The sequence below is a fragment of the Ostrinia furnacalis genome, unplaced genomic scaffold (assembly GCF_004193835.3).
Source record: "Ostrinia furnacalis isolate ACB-3 unplaced genomic scaffold, ASM419383v2 OfSCF2810, whole genome shotgun sequence".
Classification (NCBI taxonomy): domain Eukaryota; kingdom Metazoa; phylum Arthropoda; class Insecta; order Lepidoptera; family Crambidae; genus Ostrinia; species Ostrinia furnacalis.
In genome coordinates this window covers 54,986-67,464 of record NW_021133049.1, presented here as the reverse complement: position 1 = coordinate 67,464, position 12,479 = coordinate 54,986, and the positions used below count along the sequence as shown (strand labels likewise).

The window sequence follows — 12,479 nt, the reverse complement described above, 5'->3', positions numbered from 1 at the left end:
CAATTTCCTCATATATCTCTTTGGAAAAGGTGAATTTGCTGCTTTAGAACATAGCCGAAGCAAAAACATACGAATGTCACAAAGAAAGCACGTAGACTTCTTGCTTTTTGCTAGGAACAATGACATTGAGCACATTCAATAGTCTCAATTGAAATTCTGTTCAGCTTGCCGTACATACGGGATGCGGCAAAAAAACCAAGACCAGACTTGTTCGTTCCGTTCGTACGAATCAATGATCAAATTAGATCCGACGCTCTATGCTCCTGTACTACGGGTAGGTATAGAAGTTTAAGGCTTAGAACTCACAGATGTTTTCAACCACGAGCATGAGCGTGAGAAAGTGAACTTACAATACATAAAATTTTACATCGGTGAGTTATGTAGTCATGTGAAAACTACACCAAATAATGCAGTGGGTATGTTTGTCAGAGTCTTACAGAGGACAAAACGTTAATCGAAACTCTGCACACATAATGATATGTAATAGTTGCAGTAGGGGCTATTTTGAAATTACAATTAGATACTCGTAGGTACTGTGGTGATCTGATATTAATAATAATTATGTTGTCGTCTTTACTTCAAATTTCGCGTACTCAGTCTCGTATAAAATTGAAAATATTTAGTTCGTAGCTAGAATATTTTATTTTGAATAAAGCAATAAAATACGAATACTACACAACAACTCGTTACAGCTCATACTTTGTCTGCACTGGCTTAAAGCATTTAACTAGCATAGTTGCAGAACTTCAACGAGCAAACAAAACAACTTACAAAGCAGAGGCGCTGGTAGTCCGAAACATTTTCCTCTAAAACACGTGGACGCTGAATTTTTAACAACGGTAAATATTTTACAGTCGCGCTGATTGCAACACGCTCAGGCATAGACAAACATTGCAACGGAAGGGTTGCCAACATTTATTTCAAGGAAATGGAAGTATTTTGTTTTATTTATTGAAGTGCAAAGATAGATAACCAATAAGGATTTTATACTGTCGAGCTACACCTATGATATTGACCCATTATGTTTCCACCTTTAACATCATGTTAAAAAGTAGGTAAATAACTAATTCATTCCTATATTCATACACAAAATCATCTAGAGGCTTCTGCTAGTGGGTTTTATTATACATATTACCAAAAGCTTTGCGCCTCGTATTCTTGCTTATAAAAACCATATGAAATGAAATAAATAATACTTTCATTAGAATTAATGTTCAGCTCTACGTTCGCTAAATCTTTAGCTATCGTAGCGCAACATGAGAGCTATATGATTACGACTGTTGAGTCATACTTCACGTTCACTTGCACCTGCTATTAACGATAACTTTAACGGAAATGTCAAGTCAGAAAACAATACGATGGAAAATAAAACTGCAACTACATTATTTCTTGTGATTTCCTTATCCTACTTTTTAATGGAATGCTATATCCCACCGTGTATACCTCTAAAAGTATCTCGTAAAGTCCTATTCAAAGTATAAGGCCCAAGATCTTTCAGTCTATGACCAGTCCAGTCACATTGTTGGCTTTAGTGCCCTTTTACACGCGCCCCAAGTATTGATCTGATTTAAAAAGCAGGGATCGTTAACTTGCGTGTAAAATGTCTTTTTCTATAGAGGGCATTGTAGGCCGCGAATAAGAAAGCCCTATACTGTGAAGGGTCGGTGGGCATGTACTTTCGTATCGTTTTCGCCGAAGGCTATTAAATGGCTTTTACGATGTTCCGAGCCGCTGAGTTGAGGTCGAGATATTCACAACAATCTCATTAAATTAAAATTGTATGATTTTTGTTTCTTTTTTAATTAGTTACCTAGTGGTAGTCAAACTATTTTATTACAACAGTAATACATAGCTGAAGCATGCGATACATTATGGGCAATTAAACAGTGAAAACGTAATAAAAATACTCGACTGAAGGTACTCGGTGTTGTATTCAGTGATTTGAGTAAGCACCTGACTGCCCACGCCTAAAACTTTTGCACGCCTTTGAATAGAACCCATTCATTATTATTATTTCAGAGTACCCTAAAAGACTCTAATATAGAAGTTTAGAGTTAGAATACAATATTTTAAGTACTAAGTATAGTCATGAAAGGATAATGATGACATGAAGATTAGTAGATATATCGTATCTTCCATACTCCTTACTAAATATTGTAGATTGGACTATCTTACCCCTGTGACCGCCCTAATATACCAATATGTACCAGAGACAGCCCTACGCGGATTGGTCTGTCAGTGCATAAAAGATCCGCGAGTCGATCGGGCCGTTTGTAGGTCACATGTGAGCCACACGGCGCACAAATCACAGCACAGTCGTGGAATGATAATGCTGACATGAAGATTAGTCGGTATATCGTATAGTCCTTACTAAATATTGTAGATTGGGCTGTCCTAAAATGCCCGTATGCCCTAGAGGCAGCCCTACGCGGATTGGTCTGTCAGTGCATAAAAGATCCGCGAGTCGATCGAGCCGTTTGTAGGTCACATGTGAGCCACACGGCGCACAAATCACAAATTTCGAGAGGCTCGCTCTGTTTGCGTATTGATCTGCAATATGCCGCTGGTCGGTTATAACCGGCACCGTTGTAATCTATTGTACACGGCTGAATCCACTGATAGTCAAATGTACACCTTTTGATAGTATCCCATGTAAAATGCTTTGTGTATGATGACTGTTTAGTCTCTTGCTACGATGGATACATCGTAGGTGTAAAAAAGTAGATAGGTTTTTTTTGGTCATTCATGTTTATTTTGGTTGTAAAATCCAAACAAAAGTGTTTCATCATACACTTTTCCTTGCCAACATTTTTGAAACAATGGTACGGGCCAATTCTTAGGCTTATTTAATTAACTCTATGCCAAAATTCATCAAAATTGTTTCAGCAATTAATTTACAATAAGTACGTACCTAACAAAAAGACTGAAGGTAGAGTTTTACTTCCGCTATTTTTACTTAAGTTGACACTTTGGGGAATAATGGGCAATGTTCATGTAGCTAATGTTTATATTTTGTGCGGTAACAAAATAACTATGAAGTTAATATTATATTAGTTAATATTGCATTTAATCACTAACGTTCAAAGGCCTCTATCAAACAATTAAGGTTTAACTGACCATTACATGAAATAGTTACGAGCTATGCATGCCACGAACATTCTATCGGCTTTAAATGTTATTGAAGCAGTCGGGAGGATGCAAAATCAGCTCCGATTTAACCGTGACTTACTCAAGGAAAACATTATTTTGCTTAATACGTAAACAAGTAGAGAGGTTGATCGTGACTTACTTGAGGAAAACATTACACAATCACACAAATGGTTACCTACTAGTAAAGTTTTGTTGACTTTTCTAAAAATAATCCGTGATTTAGGTATATTTCAAAATAATAATTATCTTTTTTACTACAATTAAGAAGAAAAATGTCTACCACTGACACAAAAAAATTAATAGTTCAATTACAAACCATTTTAGTTAGTTATTCCGAAAGTAACTCACCTTCATGGCTAACTTTACTATTCGATCAAATAGAAAAACTTTAATTGTTAATTACTTTTATCGGTTTTGTTATAGGTTAACTTAGAGGAACTTAAATAGCTTTTTTGTTTACAGAAGTTAATTATCGCCAAAAAAATTGGGGAAAGGTAGGTTATCTTTTTGGTTCTCTCAATTTCTAGTTACCAAATTACCCTGAATCTCACTTGTAACTCTATTTTGTACCTCAATTTGGACCTACTGACGTATCTACAACACTAGCACACAGGACAAATAAAGCTGCCTGTATTTAGCATGTTTATTTCAAATATTTAATTACCGAGTTGAATTTCCCACGTAACAACATTATCATTGCACAATCTGTATTGTTTGAGCACTAAATTACTGGGATACCTAGTAAAATTCATATTAGTGTTTTGATTGTAGGTATAATAATAATTGGATATAACTGCATCGACTTGTGTGAGATGTCAATATGACTATTTGATTCTTATGTTCTTTATCTACGAATTGAATAGTGAGAACAAAGGGTCCTTGCTTATCCTTCCCTTTCGATCAAAGGGGGAATATAATCTTATTTTACCACGGCCGCTCATGTGCTACTAAATTATCCCTCTTCAACATTAAATAATTCAAGTAGTAGGGTAGAAAAGTCATGTTTTTGCAAGTACAGAGATACTTAGTAATTATCTATTTCTTTTACTACGTCTTACACTAAGATGTGCTGAATTATACCATGAAACATGACTGAGCCCTGCCTGTTTTTGATTAATATTAATTAAGTAGGTACCTACGTTGATGGAACCGTTAAGTCATACATTTCACTAAGTGGTTTGCAATAATGTACCTCATATATTTCACTCGTAAAGTTCTCTGTGAATTTTAAATCTAATTACTTATGTTCTCTGGTTGAGAACCTTAATCTTACACATGTTTTGTTAATGTACTGATTAATTTGAAGCAAATGGATTTCCATGCAGTCCATCCAAAATGCCATTTTAAATCCTGTCAACAAATTTATTTTTTAAGGACAACATTCATTCCATTATGGAGTCACGGTTACGGTACTATGTCAAGTTCTAGTATATTAGCCATAATATGTAAGGTTATTTTTCTTTTTTATTTATATTGACATTTGCTAACAAACAAGCAACGGAAATTAAAAAAAAAAGAATGGTGGGGTCGCAAAATACGATTGATTTGATTTCTGGGAACACGACGTGTCCTTCACATACGTGGAAATTGGTACTTTGCCCTGTTTGTTCGTTATGAATAAAGAAAGAAAGAAAGAAAGAATGATTTATTTGGCACACAAAAAAGAAACAATAAATCAGGACATTAATATGGAAATAAAAAAAATAACAATAACAATAATAATACTTAAATGTCTATAAAGGCGATGTGCCAAAAAGGACGCCCACACAGTATATCCAGCCAGCTAAATACATGGCTGGACACTGATTTTCAGTGGACGCCTTGGGCTTATGGGCATGCTGTGTTATAAAAATAATCAATACAACGAAAAAAAAAAAAAAAAAAAAATAATAAAATAAAATAAAACAATAATAATAATGAGCTCCAAAGCGTACAACATAATAAATAATAAAGATTCAGATTCAATACATAATTTTGTTTGTTTATTACATAATCTCTTTAGGAAAAATGTTTTTATTTCTTGATAATAGAGCTGTCTTGTGTCTTGCAAACTTATTTTGTGAAGTTTCGAATTTGTTGATTTTTATGTTGAGATCTTTTTGTGGCAAAGGTTAATAAAGGTTTTTCAATAATCTTCTCATTTCGACCAAAATAAACGCAAGCGGCAATTCGGGCCAAAATTTAAAGCTACTCTATAAAACACTCATTATCCTACCCGGAGATAAATAAATTACTTATGAATGAACCTGGCACCGCATGTTCGCATGACGAAAATTTGATACAATTTTACTGTGCTACATAATCTTATGCTTATAAATGGTAAGTTCCTTATCAAAAGTCAAATCCTATTTTAACTCGTACTAGCGCTTTGAGATGATCATAAGTTAGTAGTAACTTTAAGAAGTTAATAAACAAAACCTCATTCTCGGCTTTCCATAACATTTTGCAAAATAACATAGCTATAAATTATTGTTAGTTATTAGATTGTTTGTCGAACATCGACTAGCGCGCCTTTCACTGCTTCTGATTGCTTCTATTTAGGTCTGACAAGTTTCCCCAATCAGAATAATTTAATGCCTGAGGCCCTGAAACTAATAACTTAGTGATTCCAACTGTGTAAATTATACATCTGCCATGTCCATAGCAAATCAAAACTATTAATTTCACTTTCGTTTATTGAAAAAACATGGAAAAAATTTGTAGTATTCGCTATTATGAAATGAAATCTAAACAAACAAAGCCAGATTGAAACTCAAGTAAAGAAACTAGTGATTTTTTAATTTATAAAAAAAACTATCAGTCTTAAATTCTTAGGTAATTCATACTTGAGAGCCTATGATTCCATACCGAACCTCGCTCCCTCTCCCTATAAAATATTATCGTCTTAATTTTTTTGAAGTACTTATTACGACATGTATTATTATATTATATTATGTATCTCTCCTGTGGATAAGCACGGCGCGGAGGCCGGTCCTTTTGGAAGGCGTTCATGGGGATACAGATCCAACACGAAGAGGCCCCTTCGAGATACGATAATGTGTTGGGATGTGTACACCTAGCGGATACTATCTCTGCCTGCACTATTGAGGAGATACTATGTATTATTATTATAATTGCCCATCACATCAAAATGTTCATTATTATTCAAATATAATACTAAAAATATAGATATTTTAAAACAAAGATCAATATTATAATAATAATATGTTTAACTAGGTCACATTGAACGAAAATCTTATTTTAGTATACTCTTCCCTCAATGTGATCTATACACATTGGCAGTTGGAGGCACAGGTGGCCCCGTGGGAAATTCACCATGCCTTTGAGCCTGCGTCTTTAATCAGGGAAAGAAATGTAAAAGATGTCTTTGGTATTAGGATTTGGATGCATGACGATTTCCTTACTTATCTGTACCTCTATTACGAAAAACTTTCGAGTTCGTTTCGTTTGCGTATTCAAAGTGCCATCGAAAAATTTTGTATAATATAGGGGGCGCTGTTTAATTTTTCATACAAAATTTTTCGATGGCACTTTGAATACGCAAACGAAACGAACTCGAAAGTTTTTCGTAATAGAGGTACTGATATTCAATTTAATTCGAATTTCTTTTAAAAATACAATTAGTTAGTGCTATGCTTAAAGAAATAAGAAGTTTCGGAAACATAATAAAGCGTAATAAATACCTCAGTTTCCAGTAGGTACTTAATTACTTTCGTATTATACCGTACCTACAAATATATTAACTTCGTGCCCAGATTTTCTGCTACAAAAACACGAAATGCTATGAAAATAACCGAATCAAACGAGAGAATACTACGTATGAAGTCAAAATGACCCCAGGGACTATGTGATAAGAATAAACTAATAAGAAATTTTCGCACCAATTTCTTCCGAGGCGACTAGACCTTATTTTTCTCTTTGAGTGAGTACGGAATTTATGAGAGACCCCAAAGCAATAAAATACCTTGCGAGAAAATGAAGGAGCAAATCGCAATATATTTGTTTCTTGGTGGCTAGAGGGAAACCATTTCAGCCATCTGCGGATAAAAAGTATTTTATGGTAAGAATGTTCGTTTTATGAAGTCCATTCATTATTTTATATCAAATGGGAAACGGCTTGGGTCAGCGATTCCGAATGCTGTTAAAGTGATTGGAATTTTGCGCTCGGTCAAGGAGCGTTACACAGGATCCTTTTAAAAGGTCGTCATCGATAAGTCACGTGACTTTGCGATCTTCTATTGAGTCAACTTATGTAGGTATGCGAGTCATTTCTACTAGTATTTGAGTATGTAATCTGTAAGTCTAGATATTAGCACGTCACTACCTTGTTTAATATGCCACGCAATTTTGTATACCCATTCTTATAAGATACACTATACAAGAATGCATGGTAAATTCAGTGAACTGCTCCTGAATCGAATGTACCTACTACTGCTATTTCTATTTATTTATATTAACCGGCAGACAGTGGTGACTGAGTTTGTTGCGGCGCTTCTTCTCAGCACTTGCCAAATGTTGGTCTCGAAGCGCTGGTAGGGTAAAAAGATTATGAGACATGTAGAGGCTCCTTAAGAGCAAAATGACGATTTGTAAGAACTATTTATTAGTCTAAACAAATAAAGAAATTTTGACTTTGACTTTGACTTTGAGTACATGAAATAGAATAAGGGCTACTTGTGTTAACAAGTTCACACTCTTATAAACTTAAAGGTGACTGACTGACTGACTGACATAGTGATCTATCAAAGCACAGCCCAAACCACTGGACCAATTTGGCGTGCACGTAAGTAGATGTTATGACGTAGGCATCCACGAAACCTCAAAAGGATTTAACGAAACTCCACACCTAAGGGGGTAAAACGGGATCCACGCGTACAAAGTCGCGGGCGACCGCTAGTATCTACATATAGGTACTGTTTATTAAATAACGACGTACCAAATCGACAAAGAAATATATAAATAACAACGTTTCACTGTCTCGTAATCTAATAAGATGTAATATCTAAGGCATACATGATATCACGCAACTGGCAAACGGTGCGAATATGACGATACGTTGTTAATTACCTATGCCTCTCAATCACAGTTCTGAGAAAATACGTGAGAAAGATCTTTCTAATTAAATGAGTTTCTCGTCACGAATTGAGTTATATAGACGGTAATCTAATAGCGAAACAACTGAGGCAGTAATATGATGTAGGGTTTCAAGTTCCTTAACCTTTTTTTAGCACGAGTACTCGTATAAGTATAAAAACATACATCACCACTCAAATAAAGACAAAAATAAGCAACAAAAAGTATGTGACAAAAGGGCACCCACTCTAATCTGATGGGACATTTAAATCTGATATCCTGAAATTTGTTTTCAGTGAGAAACCCATTCGATATTACGCGCCCTGCCCTGTCATGAAGGCGAAGCGAAATAGCTCTTTTTTTTTTTTAATGGCAACCAAACCTCTCTGGGAGGTTTATTTCTGCCAATGTCGAGTGAAAAATAATTGACAAAGTTATCAATAGAACGTGGGTGTTTCAGTTCTATTGATTTTTGATGGATTCCGTGGAGTTAAGTATGCCCGTAAGCAGGTTTCGAGACGCCACCGGGTCCAAAGCGGGTTGTTCATACGACAACCCACTCGACACTCGATGCGCGCTCAAATTCGAAGTATTTCAATGTTTTTTATAATTTATCACTTCACTGCACTTTAGAACACAAAATAAGACCAAATTTGTACACTAAAGTCCATTAAATAATAAATTGAAACCATTAAAACAGATCAACCATGCTTCCCGTTCAACTACCCTCCACGGAATCCAAAATAGCTCTTATTTGTACAAAAAGTAAGTTTCGTACAAAAAAATAGTAAGGCTGGGTTGCACCACCTAACTTTCACGGTAACTATAACGATAACCGGTGCTTTTTGATAAATTTTTGACGTTTGTCAAAGTTAAAGTTAGGTGGTGAGACTCAGCCTAATGCTCGTTTTCACCATCAATCCCTAATTTTTAAGTGACCCCTATGGTAACACATAATATGAATTTTGTTTTCAAGGGGGTCACTTAAACATTAGGGAATGATGGTGAAAACGACCATAAGTGAAGTGATTGCGGAATGAAAACTGTCAAGAATGTCATTTTGTCTAGAGAGGCCGAACTGTTTTGATATAATAGGTAGGTTAATTTTACTCGTAACTATTATAATTACAGAATTAACGAACCGATAAGGTTGTTAACATAGCGATCAAAGTAAGCACCTAATGTTATACTTATTATATTGTGGCTGTGGTGGAAGTGTAAGTATATTTTCATAACTAAATGCGTTGCGTGAATATTTTATCGCCCAAGACGGATCTTACGCAACACTTTCCTCTTTCTTGGATCTAATAAATTATTTACCTACATCAAATCCCAGGAAAATGGTGCCGAAATATTTTAGTAACAACATTATTTATTTGAGGTAGAGCAATGGAATTATAATTTACAGCTTAGCGTTGCTTCAGCCCATTTAAATGTTTATAACCACATTTATAACTCATAAAGAAAGTTCAGTGATCTGGTTTCACTTTAATCTTCTAATCTGTCGTGTGGATTCTATCTATGGAGGTCATAAGCCTCCGAAGACGAATTCGTTATTCCACCGTATAAACACCGGTTATCGTTAGTTACCGTCAAAGTTAGGTTGTGTAACTCAACCTTAGTGATTGTTTAACTATAACAAAAGAGAATCAAAGGCAAGTCGAGGAAGGCGAATACTCTGATCACTGGATTAACATCAGTACCCATAGATACCATATTAGGATAGGTACCTTCGATATAGAACGTAGGTATGTAGAATCCAAAAATTTCCAGTGAAATTCGTTTCAATAAGTAAACAGATTCATCTCAATCGAATCAACATTATGGTATACTGAAAAATCAAAACATGTTATTGATAACGGTATTAATGAAAAATAAATGACTGACGAAATGAAATACGTGACTGAATTGCAATTTGCTTATTGATTATTGTACTGTACGTACAAGCCCCGCGTTGCGATTTGTCATCATTAATTTGCAATCATTTCTCTGTTTTTGAAATGTTTTGTATTTTTCCACGGGATAAACTCTCGCAAACAATTTTGGATTTATACTTTGAGGTCGGTGAAAAACATATTTTATCCGAAAAATACTTGCCGAGTTACACTCGTGTTTTGTGTACATTTTTGTGACATCACATTAATATTTTTTTAGTAAATATTAAAAAAAAAACAACTGTATAATTATCAGTGTGAAATAATAATATGGCTCGCAATATTTTTACCAAATTCATTTCTTTATTCAGTGCCAGAGACATGGGATTCATCTTTTTCGCGTGATCTAAAGAACTTTTTGCGCGATATGTAATGTACACTATTTTGCTTTCAAACAAATTCTGAAAATTGTACTCTCTGAAGTTAACGACACGTTAATGCATTTTTTTTTCTTTAAATATAATGAAAATTTAAAGTAGGTACACCAAAGTAATTAACAAATAACGCTACATAATTATTTCTAATGGCATACACAACTCTGAAAAAAGTAATGTACTTATACCTACTTACATCTTCTATGAAGACAGGAAATAAAAACATACGAGGTCGGTGTGGTCGGGAACGAAATATCTCAGCGCTGGAACTAACCTTCATATTTATTGCCTGTCTTATTATGGAGCTGCTACTGTATTTCCGACCTAACTTAAGCTTTTACATAGCTTGAAAGGATACTTTATTTCAGTTTTGTACTGGATGAAGGAGGGAGATATAATGAAGTCTTCTTACTTAGATCTTATAAAATGTGGAAGCTGGATGTGATTATGTGGCGATATTGAAGTGGGAAACATGGTCTTAAATTGGATATTATTAAAAGAAAAACTACTCGCTAGAATGTAGATTAATACAGCACATAGGCTGTAAACTATAAGGCTATTGGTGACATAAGCACATCGGGAAAATAGTCATAGTCATAGTAATAAATGTTCATTGCATCATGTCATCAATAATCAGCGAGTTACGTCATAATCGTGACAAATGCAATGAGTGAACTAGGTAAATACCTATTAGGTAATAAATTGTGCGTGTACGAGTATTAGGTACTCGTACTACTACACCTACGAATGCTCTGTAAAAATAAGTAACCATTATAACCTGTGTTTAATGGAATTTAAAAAAAATGCTCGCATTAGGTAACATTATCCTACACTGCAGTTCCCATATTAACGTTCTCGAGCAGAAATGGAAAGGACTCAGAAATGTATTTCCAGGATTATTTCCGTCCTCATAAAAGTAAATTAAGTTCTTTTGTGTAAGAACACGAATATTGTTATCTCACGCGACCGCTCGTCTATAAAACATTATAATATTATAACGTAAACGTTTTGAGGATTCCAGAATAATCACTCAGCGTTAGTCTGATAAGAAACATTTTAGATGAGTTCTCATAAGATGTCGTCATTATATTCAATATTATGTAAAAAAAATACAGCGAAGAAATATCGTAAATTATGAAACATCACTTGAGACCGAATTTAAACTCGAATAGACGAATTGTTCATTTACAACTTATTTAAATTCATTTTAGCTACACGTTATTGAGCTCTATGAATTCTTAGATACGAGTAAATTATTATCATCAATATAATAAAAATCTTTTTTGTATTTTAAATAAAGTATAGCTATGTGATATATCATTTTATTTAATTTGTTTGTATTAAAAATATTCATAAAGTGTGTTTAAGTAACTTTTAAAAGTTACAAGTGTAAGTTGGTAACAAATTGGAGGAAGCCTTTTTGATCAGCAGAGGTCTTTGGGTTTAAAAGAAAAAAAAAGCTATTAAAAATACGTACCATGTGTTTTCTGTTCTGGCAATTGGAAACTCTCCAGGACGTCACATCCAAACTTTCGATTTTGTCGGCCATTGCGAAACACGAGGGCGAAGTTGTCCCTGAAAAAAATATAAATGTATCCATCCCCGGGCAATCTCACAGAATCTGACGGATGGTCGCTTTGTCCGATACGGGACTGTGTTACGAAATACCATTTTTGAAATACACAAGACTGTGAATAGATATTTAATAGATACTTAGCTATTTAATAGCTAAAAGTAAGGTAAATATTAGGTGTAGTGATTTGATGGGCCTGATTTTTGCGTGTTTATGGTCTTCGGGTTATCGTAATTATAAGTACTTAGTAATCGATTTACGGGGTAACAACGTGAATAATATTCCTACTTTACAATATTTTACAAATTCAAGTAAGTATTTTTTCACAGGAATCGAGGACCGAGCGAGAAAAAAAAATAGAAAGACGATATTGGG

General features: G+C 34.4%; 1 protein-coding gene across 1 annotated transcript in view; it reads right to left on the bottom strand.

Annotated features, from left to right (window-relative positions):
* The window catches only part of LOC114356490 (Down syndrome cell adhesion molecule-like protein 1), a 70,153-nt gene that overhangs the window by 47,055 nt on the left and 10,619 nt on the right, over positions 1 to 12,479 (bottom strand). The window contains exon 3 of the mRNA XM_028309701.1: positions 12,009 to 12,106. The gene's annotated coding sequence lies outside the window, so the exon portion shown is untranslated. The remainder of the gene's footprint in view (positions 1 to 12,008; positions 12,107 to 12,479) is intronic.